Raw genomic sequence first — 21,664 nt, 5'->3', positions numbered from 1 at the left:
CGTCTTTATTTCTCTGCTTGTATTTTCTCTCAAGTTCAGGGTGATGCCTTCCCCCCCCCCCACTACTGATTGTAATTAAAAAAGACTGCTGACCACTTAAACAGCTATCTTTCCTAGTTAAGCAGATTTAAGCTGCTAGCAGCCATCCTGGATATGCCAGTGTGGTTGCCGCTACCACATGGCTGCTAAAGTTATTTTCTCAAAAAGCCAAAGTCTGACTTGTCATTCACTCCTTTGACCAATAAAATTCCAATACCATTCTCCTTATTACTTCAAGGATAATATATAAATATATATATATATATAATGACTCTTATATATATAATGACTCTTACATTTACTTACTTACTCTTACCTCCTCACCTCTTACATTACAACTTTTCATTTCCTGAAGAGAAAAGAAGGGAAATGAATAAGCATCTACATACAGCACCTACTATGTGACAGGCTTTACAGATATTATCTCATTTGATACAACAACCCTGCCAGGTAGGTGCTGTTATTATCCCCATTTTACAGGTGAGGAAACTGAAGTAAATAGAGGTTATGTGCCCAGGGTCACACAATTAATAAGTATCTGATGCCATGTTTCAAATCAGGTCTTTCCTACTTCAGGTTTATTGCTCTATCCACTATACCAGATGGTGCAGCAGCAGCAAAACTCAGTTCAAATGCCACTTTCTCTATGTGACCTTTCCTGATTCCCCAGCTAATAGTACCAGCCACAAAAATTAACTTTTATATTTTGTATATGTACACATACACACACACACACACACACACACACACACAGATTTTCCTTCAATACAAGGTAAGCTGTTCTTTGAAGTCAGGGACTGTTTCAATTTTTGTCTATGTATCCTCAGTAAACTGGCACATAGCAGAAGGTCAATAAAGCTTGTTGACTGACAGGCAATTCCTTGCAGTGGGTAGAATGCTACACTAAACCTGGAGGTAGAGGTTCTGGGTTCATTCAATCTTTTGACATTTATTAGCTTTGAGAGCTCAGTCAATTCATTTAACCCCTCAGTGCTCCAAATACTAAGAATATAAATTACCAAAGATCATAAGTGGTGAAAGGTGTTCCCTACACCAATGAAATCATAGGTCTGAAAGTTTTCTCAATAGGGTGGGGAAGAGACCAGAAAGAGGAAGAAAATTTGGAACTCAAAAATTTTCAAATGAACATTTAAGAAAAAGGAAAAAAATTATATACATCATAATAGAATATTTTTTACCCTTTACCTTTCCTTACTACCCAATGTGGTTTGTTCTGACTCATTCAATGACTACAATCAAGGGGGGAAAAAAGACTTTTTCAAACAAACTTTGACTTTGTGCCAAAATTTTAAACTTATTTTGAAACAGAAATAAAAATTTCAAAATAAAATAATGACATTACATTATATCCACTAAGCAAATATCTGTCCAGATACAAATAAAAGCCATTTTTCATTTAAAGTGTAGTTCAACAGTTTCACCCTCCAATTTTACTTATTTCTATCTTAAATTCATTTCAGTAACTTTAAAAGATGACAGATATTTTTGCTTATATCTTGATGTCATCAAAACTATTTTTACAGTAACAAAAGAAAACTAAAAGGAAGCTAAATGCAAAATAATTTCAATGATTAATCTGTGTCATACAACAACTCCCTCCCCTCTTTTAAGAGAGGTAGGATACTACAGATTCAAACCATTCTAAACATCCTCTGGAACAATCACTTTGACCAGTTTTACTGAATAATTTTCCTTTAATAGGAAAGAAAATTCTGTGTGGAGACAGAATATAAGAAAAATACTTAGGTATAAAAAAATGACATCAACAAAACTTTTTTAAAAACTATTTTAATTAGCTTTTTCCAATTTTTCATTCTTATTCCAAGAAACTTTAGTAAAAGCATCAGGCTGGGGAAAAAAATCTAAGAAATAACCATATTTCTACCACTTAGACTGGAATGAGGCCCATGTCTAGAACGTTCTCTGACTTTTTTAAAAAAGCTTTTCCAGAATTTATTTATTTTCAGTTTTCAACATTCATTTCCAAAAGATTTTGAGTTCCAAATTTTCTCCCCATCTCTCCCCTACTCCCCCCACCCCAAGATGCATGCATACTGATTACCCCTTCCCCTTGCCCTTGTCTGCCCTCTCTTCTATCCCCTCCATCCCCTCTTTCCCCCTTACTTTTTTGTAGAGCAAGATAGATTTCTATACTCCATTGCCAGTATATCTTATTTGATGGTTGCATGTAAAAACAATTTTTAACATTTATTTTTAAAACTTTGAGTTCCTGATTCTCTCCCTTCTTCCCTTCTCACCCACCCCCACTGGTGGGGGGGGGGGGGGGGTTGCAATTCAATATAGGTTATAAATATATATATATTTGTACTTATGCAAAACATTTCCATTGTAGTCATATTGTGAAAGACTATATTTCCCTCCATCCTATCCAGTCCCCCATCTATTCTATTTTCTCCTTTGACCCTGTTTCTTTCCAAAAGTGTTTGCTTTTGATTATCCCCTCCTCTAATCTGCCCTCCTTTCTATTCCTCCCCCCTTATCCCTTTCCCCTCTACTTTCCTGTAGAGTAAGATACCTAAATGAGTGTGTATGTTACTCTCTCCTTAAGCTAAATCCAATGAGAGTAAGGTTGACTCATTCCCTTTCACCTCCCTGTTCTTCATGTCCATTGTAACATTGCATCTTTTATGTGAGATAATTTACCCTATTCTATCTCCCCAATTCTTCTTCTCCCAATATATTTCTCTCACCTCTTAATTTTATTTTTTAGATAGCATCCCTTCATATTCAACTCACCCTGTGCCTTCTGTCTATACATACATATATGTATATACACCCTTCAACTATCCTAATATTGAGAAAAGTCTCATGAGTTACAAATATTGTCTTTCCATGCAGGAATGTAAACTGTTCAACTTTAGTAAGTAGTCCCTTATGATTTCTCTTTCCTGTTTACCTTTTCTTGCTTCTCTTGATTCTTGTATCTGAAAGTCAAATTTTCTGTTCAGCTCTGGCCTTTTCATCAAGAATACTTGAAAGTCCTCTATTTCATAGAATATCCATTTTTTCCCCTGAAGCATTATACTCAGTTTTGCTGGGGAGGTGATTCTTGGTTTTAATCCTAGTGCCTTTGACCTCTGGAATATCATATTCCAAACCTTTCAATCCCTTAATGTAGAAGCTGATAGATCTTGTATTATCCTGATTGTGTTTCCACAGTACTTGAATTGTTTCTTTCTGATTGCTTGTAATATTTTCTGCTTGACCTGGGAACTCTGGAATTTGGCTACAATAATCCCAGTAGTTTTCTTTTTAGAATCTCTTTCAATAGGCAATTGGTGGATTCTTTCAACTTCTATTTTACTCTCTTGTTCTCAGTCTTCTTTGATAATTTCCTTGAATAATTTCCAGAGGTCAAGGATCTCTTTTCGATCATAGCTTTCAGGCAGTCCAATAACTTTTAAATTATCTCTCCTGGATCTATTTTCCAGGTCAATGGTTTTTCCAGTGAGATATTTCACACTGTCTTCTATTGGGGGGGGGGGGGCAACTGGGGTTAAGTGACTTGCCCAAAGTCTCACGGCTAGTAAGTGTGTCAAGTGTCTGAGGCCAAATTTGAACTCAGGTCCTCCTGACTCCAGGGCCAGTGCTCTATTCACTGCGCCACCTAGCTGCCCCTGTCTTCATTTTTTTATTCTTTTGGTTCTGTTTTATAATATCTTGATTTCTTGTAAAGTCATTACCTTCCATTTGCTCCATTCTAATTTTGAAGGAATTATTTTCTTCAGTGAGCTATCTCTGACTCTTGGCTTCATTTAAATCCTAACTAAAACTCATCTACAGGAAGCCTTTCCTAGCCCCTTCTTAATTCTAGCACCTTCCCTCTCTAAATTCCTAGTTATCCTATATAAAGTATGTACATATTTGTTTCCACGTTATCTCTCCCATTAGACTGTGAATTCTGTGAGGACATGGACTGTCGCTTCTTTTTGTATCCTCAATAATTAGCACAGTGGCTAGCATATAGCAGGGATTAATAAATGCTCGTTAACTATTGGTCTCCCAGCCTCAGGTCTCCTCCACTCCAATCTATCCTTCATTCAACTGGTAAAGTGATTTTCCTAAAGGGTTACTCCCTGTTCAATCAACTGCAGTGGCTACCTATCACTTCTGATAAGGGATGGCTCCCAATAGGTTCAGCAGGGACTCTGATCTTATCTAAGACCAGAACCTTCGATTCAGTCTGGAAAGAATTCAGCTCAGGCTTACTTGGAGTCAGAGTTGAAAAAGTTTATTATACGCCTTACAGCAGGCAAGGATCCTTAGGGGACCTGTAACCTTAAAGGGGTAGAATTAAGGTTTATATAGAATCATCCACAGTAGAACCCATGCCAATTATGCTAACTAGGTGATTAAGGGTGGGATTAGGGAGAAGTTAAGGTGGGTACAGTGTAATGTAACTTTGAAGGCATATTGCCCACGATTCACTGGGAAAAAGCCCAAGGGGGGGGGGCTACCTAGAGGTGTGGTTTTAGGCTTGAATCCACCACTAAGTCAGTGAGCAGTCAAGGGCTGATGGAGAAGTGCCCAGTCTGCCTCCCATCAGTGTCATGTTTGACAAGATTAATGTCCGGGAACCAAGGCTAACTGGAGACTCAGTGGCTAAGGAGTAAACCCAGAGATAGGGTCCTGAAGGATTCATTGAGGTAGCCAAGGAATCAACCTAGAGATAGGGTACAAAGAATTCATGGGGGCAGCAGGACACTATACAAGGAGGAGATAATAGTTGCCTAAACTGGAATGTTTATAGAGACTTTTGTGAAGGATTGATAGTCATAGCTTGTTAGTGTTTCAAGGCTGAGATAAACAATCCATGAGTTGTTTCTGGGCAGAGTTAATGCTTTGAAGCTAGGCAGAGCGCAGGTAGGGGGAAGGGGCAGAGTTAATGTTCTGAGACTGGGTGGGGTGGGGAAATGGAGTGTGATTTTACAAACGGATGTTACCAAGTTTTACAGACGGATGTTACAAACATAGATCCCAAGCACCCCATCATTCCTGATGTTACAGATTGGTGTTACAAAGTGAGTTTACAAAGAGATTTTACAAACACAGATCCCAAGCACCCCATCACCAGGGAGGGGACTTGTTCAAGGTTCAAACTCAGATCCTTTTATCTCCAAATTCAGTGCCCTTTCCATTACACTCTGCTGTTTTTCTGGACAATTTGAGACTTCTTAATGCAAATTAAGGGGTTTAATTTGGATGTACAATGTCTCCCTCTATATGTGCCCACAACCATGTACCCAAACTAACACACACCAGTCCATATCTGTGCGTATGCCTAGTTATTTACACGGCCCTGTCTCTCCCATTAGAGTGTGAGCCCCTAAGGACAAGGACATTCTCAGCATTCAGGGAAAAGCCTAGCGTGTAGAAATTTCTTGATGAACGTCTGCTGACCCAGAGACAATACGTGAATATAATAAGTTCGGCTTAACATTCCTTCAGAGCACCAAGAAAATAAGCACTATGAAGCTATTTCAGAATAAAAATGTAGAACTCATACAACAGAAATTAAAAACATCTATTTTCTCCGTCTACATATATTAATACAAAGCTTAGCAGGTTTTACTGCTGTCACTAACAAAGAATTACTGCTTCATCTCTGGTCCAAAGATACTACAACCAAAGTCACAGTATAGTAGAAAGAGACCTGACTTAGGAGTCAAGTGAACTGGTTTTTACTCTTGGCTCCACCACTAATTTGTTATGTAACCATGGACACAACTTACTTTGCCTTTCTGGGCCCCTATTCCCTCTTATGTTGAATATGGGGGAGACAAGTTTGTGGGGAAAAGATTTGGGAATTTTGGTGCCCTGCAGGTTCAGTAAGTCAACAATGTAATATGGCAGCTAAATAAGTTGATATAAATTTAAGCTGCATTAAGAGAGGAAAACCTTCCAGAAATAAAAGACACGATAGCAGTTCTACTCTATCCTGGTTAGATCCCATTCATCTATATTATGTTTGTCCTGGCACCACATTTTAGGAAGAAAGCTGATAAAACCAGAGATTGTCCAGGAGAGGACAACAAAAATGGTAAAGTATCTCTAGTCCAGGTCAAATGAGAGGACTAGCTGAAGAAAATGGGGTGTTTGTCCTTGAGTAGAAAAGACTCAATGGGAAAATAACAGCTATTTTCAAGTAGTGAAAGAACTGTCATGAAAGAGGAATTAGGGGTGACCAGGTGGCGCAGTGAGTACCCAGAATCAGGAGACCCAGGATTGGTTCCAGCCTCAGATACTTGGCACCCACACAAAATAACTGGCCATGTAACCTTGAGCAAGTTACTTAACCCCAACTGCTTAAAAAAAAGAAAGAAAGAGGAATTAGATTTATTTAGCTTGCCTCAATGGGAAGAATTTGGAGCAATGGGTAGAAACTGCAAAGATGAAAATTTAGGCTTACCATTAGAAAATAATTCCCAAGCAATTAAGGCCTTCAAAAGTGAAGTGGGATGCCTCGAAAGTACTTCAAATAAAGACTACCTGAACTAGGGGTGGCTAGGTGTCGCAGTATAACAGAGCACACCAGCCCTGGAGTCAGGAGAACTTGGGCAAGTCACTTAACCCCAACTGCCCTGCCTTCCCCAGCTCCAAAAAGCAAAAAAAAAAAAATGTGGACTAGATCAAATGGCTATCAAGGTCCCTTTCAACTGTGAAATTCTACAACCTAATTTAAAAATCGTCTCATGCAACAACCTGTCCCCAAAAGATAAATGAAATATTAAAGGGGGAGGGGGAAGACCAGGCTAAACTAAATTTGCATTTCTCTGACAAATTAAAAATATTTATTAAAGTAAACTAAATAGAGCAGCTACTTGAACATGTTAATTTTTGAAACATTAAATAATAAACTTTCATTTCTTTCAAGGGATTTTATAATTTAGATTTGCCACTAATTCAGACAGGCCTGTCTGCCTTCCTCCCCTAAGATTATTAAGGATTAGAAAGGATTAGTTACCACACTATGCTTTCAAATCTGCTTCTTCAGACAACATGACACACAAAGCACAAGGCTGTCCAAAGATGGATCACCATAACCAAGATTAAGAGAATAAGAAGAGAAAGATGTCTTTCCATGATTGCCATTCCATGAAAATCTAGCTTCAAGACTATAGACTTTGTTACAAATAGTTTCTGCTAAAGAATCTAACAGGATAAAGACAGGGACTGGATTTTTTATTTCACTGACACAGGGAACCCCTAAACGAAGAAACTCCCATCTACCAATGTAGGTCAGTCAGCACTTTCTCTGCAACATATAATCTTAAGAGATGTCTAGAGAGGTTAAGTAACTTGCCCAGGTTTACTGTTAAGAGGCAGGACTGGACTCTGAGGCAAACTCTTTAATTTCTATGCCATACTCTCTTCCCGAACAATCTCATATAGTATGAAATATTAATAATACAGTTCATGCTTATCCACTGCCATGACGAACTTTTGTAGGCTTCTACGTTTTACTGCCTTTCTCACCAATCACACAACACAGTTAGTATTTTTTATTCTGATTTTTCAGTGCACCCCAAAAAGTGCTAGCTTCAGTTTATCTCAGAACAGTCAAGGTCAACAGTTACAGCTCAGTTCAGGGATACATATCCCTGGCAAGTAAGTGGTCCACTTAGACCTAGAGACCTTAAACAAGACTTACAGAGATCAGTCAAAACCAGACTAGTCTCCAAGAATAACGAACCCAGTGTAATTTATCTCCTATGCGAACTATCAATCCCTGGTTCTTTTCTAAAAATGCCCACAAGGTTGTTCTTTGATTCTATTTTAGAAAATGACTCCATGAAAATTAATTTATAGGCCATCAAAGTTTAGCATACATTAGATTTAACAAACATTAGATGTTGGTTGAGTTCATCTCTTTTCAAACACTTATGGCTCATGAAACAATTCAAGGGGCAGACAACTAGCTACAAAGTCTTACCTGTGAACCAATAAACTCCTTCCTTAAGAACTTTTTGAAGTTTTTGTAGACTGTATTATTTCTATAGTATAAACTCAGTGTGAAAGTGTAGCTCATAAATTAAACAGATATGAACATACAAATTTATTTTCCTCTCACAAATCTAATTTTGTGACTGAATTTCAGTACAAAAATATTTTCATAAAACTTTAAGTGACAAACAGAAGAGCTGCAAAATTTATGTGTCTGTGCCAGTAGCTCTCTATAAAAATTATTTTTATTTAAAAAATTATGCTAGGGAGTTACTGAGTTGAAAACCAAGGCATGTTGAGGAATACAGATAATTTCCTAACAAAAGAAACTGTGTTTCAAATCCTGCTTTTAATGCTTACTTCCAGTGTGACCTTGGGCAAGTTATTTAATCTCCATGGACATCAGTTTCCTCATCTGTAAAAGGGGGGACAGCAATAGATGGCCACTGAGTTCCCTTACAGCTCTAAGCCTATGATCTTATAACTATGTATAACTTTACAGTTAGACAACTCTTTAGGTACATTCTAAACATCCAAGAAAGGTGGGTCTGTGGAGTTTCACTTACTAAAAGTGGGAAAAAACATCCTACAAGAGGAAAAAGGTAGCAGGGTAACTAACTGGTCAGGCTAGCTCCTGGTACACCCTTTAGTCACTGACTACACCCAATTTCACAATAACTCCAAACCTGGCCAACAAATTTCAAGTGACCAAATGATAAATTTATCAGAGGAAATGAAAAAGAGAGAAGGTGAAATGTAATGCTTTGAGAGGATTCAAAAACTAGGAAACTTTTATAAGCTTTAGGAAATATTTTTCACCGTAAGATTATGCCTGCTGTATCAGGGAGATAATACCAATATATGATGCCAATACTGAGCTATTTCAGCTTTAAACCCACAAACATTTCAACACGGTTATTTAGGGTTCTCTGCTCCCCAAAGTCTGTCCCCTACCCCACCAAAAAACCATCAAATTGCTTATTATGTTTTGTAGACAACAGAGCCCAAGAATTTCAAAGACTCAAGTTTTGAATTGGGTCTGAATAAAATTCAGACTTCATAAAATTATGAAAAATGCCTCCTTTCTTTATAATCTGATATAAACATGAAATTACAAAAATTTCCTTACAACTTTGAAAAGTATAAATGCAATTTTTAGAAAGCATTGTATGCCCCAAGAAAATAAATTTCAAAGAATGTCTAATCCATATTTCCTCCCCACTCTCATTCCTCCCCCCAAATTCCTATCCTATGAAATTTCTATCTTCCTCACAATTTCACAATACTACCACATTTGCCGTCAAGTTAACCTTAAGTTAATATTCTATTCAATATTTAAAACCCTACTAAATAGGTGGCAAAAATTATTCTTCCTGAAGTCAAACAATATGTATTTGATGATGCTACACATCTTTCAATATCTCAGTGTGTTCCATTAATTGCAGTGCTTGACAAAAGAAATCAAACCATATTTACACCCCACTTGGTAATTAACCCAGCTCAGTGTTTTCAGCACCCAAAAGAGTGGCTAAGAGAAGAAAAGTTTCAAGCAATTCAGCAAATTCTTATTTTTATGAAGAGTAACCTACTATTCCCTATAGAAGTAACAATACCAAAGTCTTTGGGTTGCAAACCCCAGAAGCTGTATGAAACTTTCTATGTGAAAGAAAGTTTTAACTTGTTTTGAATACTGGATAAAAGCTGACACTGAAAAAATATGGTAGGAATAATCTACTAATATAGCTAGACATTTTTATGGTAGGAGGTGGAAATGAGAAATTTAAAGGGATCAGCTTTTCAAGGAGCCAAATGCCCACTTCTGAAGAGTTCTTTTAAAGCCTATAAATAACGAGAGATGATTCTAAGCAGTAACTCAAACACAAAAGCTTTTTTCTCAATCTCTGAATTTATAAAGTTAGAAAAACTAAAATGTTTCACCAGAAGTATACTGAATGGCAGCTGAATAAACAATTCCATTAGCAAAATATAAGAACAAATATTTTAGGCAATCTAATCCTAAAAACAAACATATTGGGGGTGGGGAGAGAGAGTCTACCCATAGGCTTGGAACCTGTAAAGTATAACTCAATTTTCCTTTTGAGCATTTTAAATAAGCCTACATTTTCCCAAACAGGGGGAAAAAGTCACACACACCCGTAAAAGAAACGATATTAACTCTTGCCCTTCACACCGCTCGCACCCAGAAATTGGAAGTTCACACTGCCAACTCTATTCTCCTATAAATGTCTTTTGTGAAAGAAAGAGCAAAGGAGGCTCTTCTCAAAATCATCTAGCCTATAATCCATCCTTAGAGCCTGAAACACAGCAAAGTGGAAGGAACAAAGCACTGACGTCAATTACTGGAGATTAACCCCCGCGACTAGCAGCAAGTGAAAAGCCTAAACATTAATATCCAACTATAGGCAACTGAAGTGAAGTGTGGAAACAGATATTTGGGGGTACGGGGGGATGCTTTCATGACTGTACGTGGAAACCTGGGGGGGGTCTTCAATTACACAGTGCAAGAACATACCCTCCCCCATAAGTGCTATTTTTACAAGATTAATTCATTACAGGTTAAAAAAAAAAAAGAATGGCGGAGGAAGATCTGAGAACCCTAGAGAGAAACAAGAACTATTGGGGCAAAAAATGTTGGGAATCAGGGCCCATTTTTTCTTGAGCTAAAGAGAACTTGGTCAAACTAGAGGCGAGCTGGACGTTTTAAAAAAAGAAAGTATGAGACCCACCAACAAGCGACTGGGGGCAAGTGCGGAGATGCAGAACCGCAGGAAAGGTTTTGCTCGGGGGCGGGGGGGGCACCCCGCGGGGAGGGGCATGAAGCCCACCGCCCCTGCTCCTCCTCCCTCGCTCGCCACGCTCGGCTGAGCAGCCGGCCCGGCTAGGCCCGGGCAGCCCCGCGGTCCTAAGAGCCTCTCACCTCCTGTCCCGGCTCCGCTAGGCCCAAACCATGTCCCGGTGACGGTGGCGTTGGCAGTAGCGGCGTCCCGGGCCGCGGGCCTTCGATTCGGCCTGGACCTCTCACGGAACACACATCCAGGCCTGGCCCCGAGGGGCCGAACTGGAGGACGGAGGAGCGGCCCAGTAGGCTAGGAGCCGACGGGCGGCGGCGAGAAGCGAGGCCCAGGAAGCCCCAGAGGCCCTCGGAAGAGGCGACGACGGCAGCGACTACGCCTCACAAGGTGGAGGCAGCGGCTGGTGCCTTGGGGGCCCAGCCCTGCTCCATGGCGGTCAGAGCGAGAGCCCTTGGAGAAGCAGGCAGGAAGGTGATGGCGGAGGCCGCAGCACCGGAATCCCCACCCCCGCCCGGTCCGGCGGTGGTGGCGGCTGTGGCGGCGGCGGCGACTCTCCTTCCCCGCAGTCGGGAACAGCGACTTACCCGAGCAGCAGCACCGCCCACGTGACCCTCCCACCGGTATGGGGAGGGGGGAGAGAAGCCCGGTCTGGCCTGGAGGGGTGAGTCACGTGATTCCGCCCCGCCCCGCCCCTCCGGGAGAGGAAAGGGTGGAGGAGGAGAACTGTGAGCTGCGGCCGGCCCCAGATCTTGGTGGCCGAGGCTCTGATTCGGGCGCGCTGCGCGTGAGGCCTCCTCCAACCTGCGCACCGCACTCTGCCTGAGGGCGCCCGAGGGTGGGGCTCTTTGCGCATGTGTAAAGTGTAGCTTGAAACATCGTCCCACCCTGAGTGGTCACTGCTTTAGCGGACTGCCAGGCAGGCGTCCGAGTATCCGTCCCTCCGCTGGGCCTTCTCCCTTCTGCCCGCCTCCCTTTTCTTGGGGCAGGATGGACCTGTTTGTTCTTTGCCCGGAGGGATGGCATGCCTGGTAGGGAGGCCTTCCTTCGTCACAGGCTTGGCACGAGCGAGCGGCGCCCTTGCGAAGCCCGGCCTGGCCCGCACCTCAGCCCGGGACCTAGGGCTGACCTGTGGCAGAGGGGCTACACAGTCCCACCCCCCAAAAAAGCCTCGAAACGAAGCGAGTGTTGTGCTCACGGCTGCCCTGGAGCCTCAGGTTTGAACCCAGGACCTTAATCCGGTCTTGAGGAAGACCTGAGTTCAAATGTGATTTCAGATATTTAACTAGCCTTTTGACCCTGAGCAAATCATATAGCCTCTGTTTTCTCATCTGTAAAATGGACATAATAAGAGCACCTACCTCCGAGGGTTGTTGTGAGGATCAAGTCATATTTATAAAGGACTTATCAAAATGGAAAGCTATATAAATGACAGGTATTGTTTTTAGCTGTCATTAAGCCTACCCCCTTCAATACTATAGCCATAATACAAAGATAATCAAATACAGAAATCTGTTTTGCATCCTTCTTTCAATAACACCACAGGATGTATAGAAAGAGGAGAGTGGTGGGTGGAGGATTTTGAACTTCCTCACATAATAATTTTCTTAGATATCATTTAGGAAATTTTTCCTCCACAGTTAAATTTAATTCCTCTTACAAATGTCCGTCAGCAGCAAAAGCCTTGGCTGAGGTAAGGAAGCAATAATAATGTGGTGAGAAAAGGTCCATTTTGGTGATTAAAAGATGGTCATAGTACTATTGTGCTATAAGAAATGATGAGAGGGATGGTTTCAGAAAAATCTGGTAACATGAATTGATGCAAATTTAAGTGAGCAGAACTAGAACATTGTTCACAGTAAAAGCAATATTGTAGCAATGATCAACTGTGAAAGACTAAGCTACTATGATCAATAGTGAACTAAGACAATTCCAAAGGACCCATAATGAAAAATGCTATCCCCCTCCAGAGAGAGTACCCATACAGATTGAAGCATACTTTTTTCACCTTCTTTATTTTTCTTGTATTTTTTCACAACATTGCTAATATGGAAATATGTTTTACATGATTTCACATGTATATTGGGTATCAATCTTGTTGCCTTCTCAATGGGTAGAGGGAGAAAGAATTTAGAACTCAAAATTTTTAAAAATGAATACTAAAAGTTTAAAAACTATACCTGGAGACCTAAATTTCTATTTTTTAATACTCCTAGACTTATGAACTCTGTAGATCATAAACCACATTCTTGTAAATATCTCATTAAATTAGAAGAGGGATTGACAGGTGGATAGCCTAAGAGCTCCAGTGGTTTAAGAAGAAATTGAAGAAGTCTCATCTCCCACCCCAGTAGATTGGATGAATGCACTGTAAGGAACTTAAGGGAGGACAGGACAGCCAGTCATAGAGAGGTTGAGATCAGACCCACTGAAAGTAACAAATATAAATCTAGAGTTGTTGTTTTAGCAGACCTGTGATTTCATTGGCAACAGGAACTTTTATTCTTAAGAGTTGTCTAAGGACAAAGAGAAATTCCCCAAACTCAATTTCCACTAGCTTTTTATGTTAACTAATAAATAATTCTTCCGTCCTCTCATCTTCAGTCATATCTTTTTTTTTCTTGCTATACAATTTCTCCAGTCAACTCCACTTTAATAAAGTATTTACTCATTTCATTTGTATCTCTTATTCAAGATATGGTTCTAGGTGCTAGAGATACAAAGATAGACATGGCATACAAGCCCTTTTTCTAAAAGTTTTTCAACCTTGAACTCTCTCGGATTTTCCATTTGCTAATTTAATGACAGACATTTAAAAAATTCTAGTTTAAAATCCACACGTGTCTAGCCACTTTTAATGACCTAAATAATTTTACCTTGTACATTTAATTACCAAATATTTTACCAGTCTCTAAAATGTTCATAAATTTGCCATCATTATCATAATTATTCTTTTGATAGAAGTGAGTACCAGTACCCTAAAGGATAGTATTTTTTAACTTTTCTTGAAAAAATTCCTTTAATTCTACCCATTTCTTCTGAGTGCTGGCTCCATAAATCATTTCCTCCTGTTTAATCTTTCCTTATCTATGAACTCCTTCCCTACTTGTAAACATGAGCAAGTACTTTTTTTCCCCAGTTCTTAACTTTTACTCCACCTTTCCACACACTTAAGCTACCATTCTGCCTTTCTTCTCTTTTAAAAAAACTCCTAAGCTCCTAGAGTCAGCTACATCAGCTCCTTACTTCCACTACTTCCTCAACTCAGTTTTGGCTTTTGACCCTACAATTCTGTTAAAACTGTTCTGCTCTAGGTTACTAATGATTTCTGAATGGTTAAATCCAATTACATTTTCTCTGTCCTCATCTTCTTTGACTTCTTCTGCTGCTTTTTTTCTGACTTTATTTTTTAATTTAAAAAATTAATTATGATTATTTCAATAAACATCAATAAACACGAACATTTCCATGTACAAAGAACAGAAAAAGGGGTTTGTCTATGTAATGCCATGACCAAGCAGCTTTCCAGAAGAATGCTACTGTGAACAGCTTTTAAGGTTCTGATTACGCAGTATGGTGATCACTCTATTCCATAACAAATCAAAGCAAAACTTTCACAGAAAATCAAGGTACAGCATTCACAATATTACAACTTATCACAGAAAATCACAATATAATATTCACAACATAGTCTCAAAGTACAATAGTCAAAGTATTCCACTCATGGGGCACACTTGATTAACTCAATCAATCACTTACTCAGCAATCAATTACTGAGTATCATACACAAAACCCTCTACCCCATAGGTCACTAGTAAACTATAATTCCATAATTACTCATTACCCAAAGAGAGGTCTTTTCATCTTGATTTGGGGCCTGTTCTCAAATTCTCTGGATCCCCTTCCATGGTCCCAGATTCTACCTGGATTCACTACACTGTCATCTGGGTTCAATGTCGGACAGCTCCCAGTTCCTTGTCCACCTCTCTGGGTAGGTCCTGCTCCACACTGAAGTTCACAGGGTCTGGTCCATGTCAGATCCTTCACCATTTCTGCTCCAGGGAATTCACGGCTCAACCAAGCCACAAACAAAGTCTCAGCATCCCAGTCATGCTTCCTCAGTCACCTGGGCTCCAGGCTCCAGGTTCCTGGCTCCAGGCTCTTGGGATCCTATTCAGGAGAAGCTCCACCACCACAAGTTCTCAGGAAATTCTAGCTCAGTTCTCCATTCTCTCTTCTGCAGTTGCTCTGCTACCAGATCCTGGTCTCAAGAAATTCTGAATGTGCCTCTCTGGGACTTTTCCTTATATATACACAGCATTAGCTTCATGTTTCAGCCAACCCCTTCCTGTTACATCAGTTAACAGGAGACAGAAGTTCATACCTTCTGTTTCCCCGACAGAGGCTTGATCAGTTACCAAGTATTAAGTACCTGCTACTTTTGCCAACATAAAGGGATCTTCAAATTCAAATTACATTACCATTACAGTCTATGACACAAATTTTTTATATACTTGATTTTTAGTATATATTAAGTTTGGGAGCACATGGAGTGTTAAGGTAGGACTGGTACCACATTTGAGGACTTGCCAAGCCCTTTTCAGGACCTTTGGTGTCCACCTTCACCCAACTCTCACCTGTGACTCCAAGAAATTATAGCATGCGCAGCAGCCATACCCTGATAAAACTCTCTCAGCAGATGGGCTAAACCGGGTTAAGGGTCACCTACAACTTCAAACCCATTGGTGAATTAGAAGGATGTCTACCCCAAGAATGTGAAGACTTCCCCAAACAGAATGGGTTAATGAGAACAATTTGTTCCAATGGCCATGAAGGTGGCTGAAGTAGGCACTGTGGAGTGCTTACAGCTTGGTCAGACAGTGAAGATGCCAAGGTCATCCACTACATCCTGGGCCATCACCTGACTTTTGTCTTGCCACTGGTCTTCAATAACTTTTAAAGAAAGAGAGAGTGAGGCTGATGACTTTGTTCAACTCTGCCTCACTTAAATCCAGTTCACAAACAAGCCAAGACATTGTCCTTTTCAAAAACAAAGGACAAATAACAACATAATAAATTTTATACAGTAGGTTCCACGATGCTTGTCTGTGCTTCTTTTTGAACTTCTTTTCTTTTGTGTATTTTTTTTTGTTTCATTAACAGCCTTTTCTTCCTTCTTTTGTTATTACTTATCATGACTCCCTGATCCCTAAATACATATTCTAATATTTCTTTTTGTGTCATGGAGTCATTGGTTCCATTCTATTTTTGAAACAATGCTTTACTTAAGTAAGGTTTTCTACCTTCTCTTATCCTCTTTCCAGTTTTTTCCCTTTGGATCTCATGTTTCCATTCTAATTTCATTTTTATCTCTTGCTTTATTTTTTCCATTCATTCTTGTAGTGCTTATGGCCAAACCATGTTTTTTCCTCAGCATCTTTTCACCTGGGATTACCCCTGAAATTTCTCTTAATCTATCATAGTCATTGTGTTTGGCATTTTCTTCTATTTCCTCATATTTTCCCAGGAGTCTGTCTTTTTTCAGTGCTTACAGATTTCAAGTTAGATTACCTGGGCTTGTTATGGTTTTTGTGGTACAGACTTTCTGGAGCAGGATTTGGGTTAGACAATCCTATTTCACATCTGCCATTTTGGGCTCTGGCTTTAAGAGTCAGGAAGCCCCATATTACCTCCAGTTTCTTTGGGGCTAGTTGCTGGCTGGTAGTAGGGGTGAATGCTGTTGCATTCTCTTTCACATCTCTTTCTGAAGTTTTAGCCCCTTCTTTTTTTTCATTTTTTAAATGCTTTATTAACTTCTGATTTACATCATTCATTTCTGCCAGATTTTCAATTGCAAATTTTCTCCCCATTTTTCCGCTACCCACCGCCCCAAAATAGAAGGCCCACAGGATATCCCTTCCTTCAATCTGCTCTCTCCCATATCTTCTCCCATACCCCCTTCGATTTTTCCAGTAGGGCATGGTGGATCTCTATGCCTCAGTGCCTGTATATCTTATTTCCCAATTACATGTAAAATAGTATTAATAATAGTATATATTTTAAATATTTGATTTTAAAACTTTGAATTCCAGATTCATTCCCTTCCACCCTTACTGGGAAGATAAGCAATTCAGTATAAGTTGTACATGTGTAGCTAATGCAAAACTTTACCATAGTAGATATATTGTAAAAGACTGACTATATTTCCCTTCCTCCTATCCCACCTCCCACTTGTTCTATTCCTTACTTTGATCCCATCCCTTTTCAAAAGTGGGTTCTTCTAACTTGCCTCCCCCCCAGCCTGCTCTCCCTTCCATCATCTCCCCTCTCATCCCCTTCCCCTCTACTATCTTGTAGGGTGAGATACCCTATTTTTTGTGTATTTCATTCCCTCCCCAAGGCAAATTCAATGAAAAGAAGGTTGACCCATTCCCTTTTACCTTACTATTCTTCCTCTACATTGCAACCATTTTCCCTTGCCTCTTCTATATGAGATAGTTTACCCCATTCTGTCTCTCCCCATCTCCTCTCATTATATTCCTCTCTCACCTCTTAATTTCACCTTTTAAATATCATCCCTTCTTATTAAATTGGTCCTGTACCCTCTATCTATGTATACCTGTAAACATATATACACACATTCACATATGTATTCATACACCTGTATACCCTCCGATATAGACATATATATTTCTATTCCCTTCAACTATTTTCATACTGAGAAAAGTTTCATCAGTTATAATTATCGTTTTTTCCATGTAGGAATGTTAATAGTTCAACTTTGATAAGTTCCTTATGATTTCTTTTCCTTGTTTAGCTTCTCATGCTTCTCTTGCTTCTTGTATCTGAATGTCAAATTTTCTATTCAACTCTGGTTTTTTCATCAAGAATGCTTGAAAGTCCTCTATTCCACTGAATGACCATATTTTACGCTGAAACATGATACTCAGTTTTGCTGGATAGGTGATTCTTGGTTTTAATCCCAGTTCCTTTGACCTCTGGAATATCATATTCTAAGCCCTTCGATCCCTCAGTGTAGAAGCTGCCAGATCCTGGGTTATCCTGATTGTGGTTCCACAATATTCAAACTATTTCTTCATGGCTGCTTGTAATATTCTCTCCTTGATCTGGGAATTTCAGAACCTGGCTATAATATTCCTAGGAGTTGGGATCTTTTTCAGGGGGTGATCGGTGGATTCTTTCAACCTCTATTTTGCCCTCTGGTACTAAAACATCAGGGCAGTTTTCCTTGAGGGTTTCTTGGAGGATGATTTCTAGGTTCTTTCTTTGATCATGGCTTTCAGGTAGTCCAATAATTTTTAAATTATCTCTCCTGGATCTATTTTCCAGGTCAGTGGTTTTTCCAATGAGATATTTCACATTGACTTCTATTCTTTCATTTGTTTGGATCTGTTTAATAGTATCTTGATTACTCATAGAGTCATTAGCTTCCATTTGCTCCAATCTAATTCTGAAGGAATGATTCTCCTCAGTCAGCTTTTGAGATTCTTTTTCCATCTGGCAAATTCGGCCTTTTAAGGCATTCTTCTCTTCATTGTCTTTGTGAGCCTCTTTTGCCATTTGAGTTAGTCCATTTTGTAAGGTGTTATTTTCCTCAGTGAGGCTGTTGACTCTCATTTCAAAATTTTCTTGCATCGTTCTCATTTCTCTTCCCAATTTTTCCTCCACTTCTCTTATCTGCTTCTTAAGGTCCTCTATGGCCTGTAACCAGCTCATATTTTCCTTTGAAGCTTTTGGTGTAGGAGTCTGACTTCACTGTCTTCCTCCTGTTCCATGCTTTGATCCGTTTTGTTCCCAAAATAGGAGTCTAATATTGGATTGCTTGGCTTGGCTTGCTTCCTTTGCCTGGTCATGTTGCCACTCAATTACTTGACTTTTGGGCTTTTTGCCATAGTAGGACTCTGCCACCAGATGGGGGAAGCTTCATTCCAAACACTGGGGTTTTCTCAGCTGCCAGAGGTATTAGTTGGGTGCCCTCTCTGAAGCCTCCATATGCTCTGGCAAGCTGGTCACACACCCCAGGACCTCCACCCTAGACTGCAATCCAGATCCAAGCAGGTTAAAGCAAGAGCAATTACCCCTCAGACTGGTCACTTGGTCCCCCTACACTCTGCAGGCCAGGAGCTGAAGCTGACACATGGAGGTGGCTGGGAAGCAGCCCTCAGTGGCTTTTTGCCCTAGGGGCAAAAGCTGAGGCACTTCCAACTATTGGGTCCCAAAGTCCACACTGCACTGACCTCTTACTTTGTCCTTAGCAACTATGTGGTGATCATTTTGGAGAGGGCCACAGCTGCTGGTGATCTGGAGTCCCTCCAGCTGATGGTTGGTCAGGCCCACCCTGGGGCTAAAACCTCAGCATGGGGCTGGGCTCCACTCCCAGAGCTCTGTGCTGGCCAATTCCTGCCAGCCTGCCAGGCTGTCCTCAGTGGAAGGTTAGCTTCTCTGTGTCATTTTGTGGGTGCTGTAGCTCCAAAGTTTGTTTAGAGTCCCCTTTTACATGAATTGGAGGTGGTGGGAGCCGCAGCTGCCGGGAGGTCCTGTTTCTACTCTGCCATCTTGACTCTGCCCCCAGGCTCTCCTTTAGCCCCTTATTCTTGATACTCTCTCATCCCTTGGTTTTTATCATGCTGTGCTCTCTATGGTCTTCTCCTACCTGTCTGATTTTCTCTGCTAGCTCATCATTCATTTCCCATGTGAAACCCTCATCATTTTTTATGCTTTCTCCTTTGGTGTTCTCATTAGCTTTCATGAGTTCAGTTATTATATCTATGCAGATCACTTTTAAGGCAGCAAGGTGGTATAGTGCATAGTGTTAGATTTGGAATCAAGAAAGATATGAGTTCATATGTTCAAAGGGCTATAAAACTTTGCATATCCTTTGATCCAGCATTACCACCACTAGGTCTGTTTCCCAAAGCAATCATAAAAAATGGGAAAGGACCCATATATACAAAATTATATCAGCTCTTTTTGTGGTGGCAAAGAACTGAAATTTGTGGGAATGCCCATCAGCTGGGGAATGGCTAAATGAGTTGTGGTATATGAATGTAATGGAATACTATTGTACTTTAATAAATGATGAACAAGATGATTTCAGAAAAACCTGGAAAGACTTGAATGAACTGATGTTGAGTGAAGTGAGCAGAACCAGGAGAACATTGTATGTTCTCTTGTAACATAGTTATATTTAACTATTAATAAGTAATAACACAATAACAGCAATATTGTATGATGATCAACTGTGAATGACTTAGCTGTTCTCAGCAATACAATGATATAAGACAATTTCTCTTTTTAATTAATAAATTAATTTTTAGTTTTCAATATTCACTTTTATAGGATTTTGAGTTCCAAATTTTCCTCCCTCCTTCCTCCCCATTCCCCAAGATGGGATGCAATTTTTGATATAAGCTATACATGTACAATCATGTACAATTAAACTTATTTCCACATTAGTCATGTTGTAAAAGAAGAATCAGAGCAAAAGGGAAAAACCATAAGAAAGGAAAAAAAAGGAAAATAGTATGCTTCAATCTACATTCAGACTCCATAGTTCTTTCTCTGGATGTGGATAGCACTTTCCATCATGAGTCTTTTGGAACTGTCTTAGTACATAGCATTGCTAAGTCTAACAAAGTTGGTCATTGAACAACATTGCTTTTACTGTGTACAATGTTCTTCTAATTCTGCTCACCACTTATCATCAGTTGATGTAGGGTTTTCCAGGTTTTTCTGAAATCTCCTGTTCACCGTTCTTATGGAACAGTGGTATTCCTTAACATTCATATACCCCAACTCGTTCAGTTATTCCCCAACTGATGGGCATCCCTTCAATTTCCAATTCTTTGTCACTACAAAAAGAGCTGCTATAAATATGTTTGTACATGTGGGTCCTTTTCCCTTTTTTATTATCTCTTTGAGATATAGACCTAGTAGTGCTGGACTGAAGGGTATGCACAGTTTTATAGCCATCTGGGCATAGTTCTAAATTGTTCTTCAGAATAGTTGGCTCAATTCACAGCTCCACCAACAATGCATTGGTCTAAGACAATTCCAAGATTCATGATGGAAAATACTATCCACATCCAGAGAAAGAACTATGAAGTCTGAATGCAGACCAAAGTATACTGGTTTCTTTTTTTTTTTCTTTCTTGTGGTTTTTCTCTTTTGTTCTGATTCTTCTTTCACAACTTGAATAATGTGGAAATATGTTTAATATGATCGTATGTGTATAGCCTATATCAGATTGCTTGCTATCTTGGGGAGGGGAGAGGGAAGGGAAAGAGGAAGGAAAAAATTTGGAAGTCAAAATCTTATAAAAGTGAATATTGAAAACTATCTTTGCATGTAAGTGGAAAAAAATAAAATACTATTAACTGGAGGGAAAAAAGCAGGACCTGAGTTCAAATCCAGCCTCAGACAATAGTTGGGTGACATTGGGCAAGTCTTTAACCTCTTTCAGCCTCATTTTACTCTTCTGTAAAATAGGATAAGAGTAGCAACTAACTTGCAGGGTTGTTTTAGGGATCAAAAGAGGTAACATATATAAAGCACTTCATAAACTTTAAAGTGAATGCTAGCTATTATTATTATTAGCAATTGTAACAACAATAATTATTGATAATAATGATAACAATAAATATTTATATCCAAACCTAATCTTTCTCCTCAACTACAAATTTCTGAATCAACAGCTACTTGATGAATATCTCTACCTGGGTCAGCCCTACAAATTAATTTTGATCAACATGGAAAAGGTAGTTGACAAAGTAAAAAAGATAAGTAAAATTAATTGCTAAGTAAAACTA

General features: G+C 39.6%; 1 protein-coding gene across 4 annotated transcripts in view; it reads right to left on the bottom strand.

The window, feature by feature from the left end:
• AFF4 (ALF transcription elongation factor 4) overlaps positions 1-11,643 on the bottom strand; it is an 88,358-nt gene extending 76,715 nt beyond the window's left edge. The window contains exon 1 of one of the 4 annotated variants that reach the window (XM_069103846.1): positions 10,964-11,643. The gene's annotated coding sequence lies outside the window, so the exon portion shown is untranslated. The remainder of the gene's footprint in view (positions 1-10,963) is intronic. The other 3 variants (XM_069103845.1, XM_069103844.1, XM_069103843.1) reach the window with 3 other exon arrangements.
• Positions 11,644-21,664: the final 10,021 nt, after the last annotated feature.

This window comes from Petaurus breviceps, unplaced genomic scaffold, assembly GCF_028583685.1.
Source record: "Petaurus breviceps papuanus isolate PSGF00001 unplaced genomic scaffold, PetGlider_PUasm1.0 64, whole genome shotgun sequence".
Taxonomy (NCBI): domain Eukaryota; kingdom Metazoa; phylum Chordata; class Mammalia; order Diprotodontia; family Petauridae; genus Petaurus; species Petaurus breviceps.
This window is presented reverse-complemented; position numbering and strand designations above follow the sequence as displayed.